This window comes from Pangasianodon hypophthalmus, chromosome 4 (assembly GCF_027358585.1).
Source record: "Pangasianodon hypophthalmus isolate fPanHyp1 chromosome 4, fPanHyp1.pri, whole genome shotgun sequence".
Taxonomy (NCBI): domain Eukaryota; kingdom Metazoa; phylum Chordata; class Actinopteri; order Siluriformes; family Pangasiidae; genus Pangasianodon; species Pangasianodon hypophthalmus.
Genome location: NC_069713.1, coordinates 10,518,122 through 10,519,312, shown reverse-complemented (window position 1 = coordinate 10,519,312; position 1,191 = coordinate 10,518,122).

Genomic DNA, 1,191 nt, shown 5'->3' with positions numbered 1-1,191 from the left:
CCCTTAATTTCCATTAATTATTTTTTTCAGTGTATGTGGGGAATAAATCATGACATAGTGTGCTATGGATTATAGGAAAATAATCCACAACGGGGAGGCGTGATACAGCCTGACGTGAATCTTTTTCTATAACACCACATCCCAAAGTGAACAGCCGCAATAATAGCTGTTATAGTAGCTAAAGGCAGCTATAAAATGTTGTTCCTTCACCAGCCTCTTTTTCTCTCTCTTGGAATTAGACAAAAAATAGGATTAAAAAAAAACGCAACTTGTCATGTTACCAAGTAACAGGAAAGCACTGACTTCTCTGTCATGAAGACTTTCCTGTGATGGAAAACTTACTGACCATTAATGATTGTTTCCATAAATGCTATATAAACGTCTCCCTAAAGAAAACTTCCATATCAGTAGTCCCTGTGAATGAGTTATTATGATAGAAAATGTAATTTATTATAGTGAGTACATGGAGTTTTCAGTGTAACCGAGATTGAAGGTCAGCTAGCAGAGGTGTAAGACGTGTTTGTGTGGCTGCACAGAAACGTATAGTATGTTCTAATGTGTTTTAATTCAGTTTGGGTAAACTTCAGATTTAAAAACTGAAATATCATGTATTTTAGATCTTAGAAAATATAGATAAAACTAAAGCTTACTGAAAAGCATGTACAGTATAATCCTAATGTGGCCTTAACAGGCTCAACATGTCTCTGCTGAGCTTATTACCATTTTTTTAGTTATTTAATGAGATTAAGACATTAATAAGGAGCGGTTAGATAGAACCTTACAAAAACCATAAACAGTAATTGATCTCACAGAATAATAATGTTCTATCCGTATTTGGCCACTGTTCAAAAATCCACTTTCTAAATGCCTTAGAATTCCTATGATGTAAATTTAACTTTATAGTCTAGATCTTGCTAAGCTGTAAATATAACATTCAGGAGGTTTGTTCACTGAAATGTCAAAACGTTGACATCTCATATCTGAAAACAGCTCTTCACCCAGAAAGAACCTTGTAACACTTTTTTTCGTTAAGCTCATAATAACTGTTTTCGAGAAGTGCTGTCTTTATGGCATGAGGGATCATCCACAGCTATTCCATAATAACTGTACTTAACCCAGATATTAGTTCTTTACGTTCATTAGGACTAATCAACTTATAATGCAGATGGAAATGAGTACAAGAGCCATGTG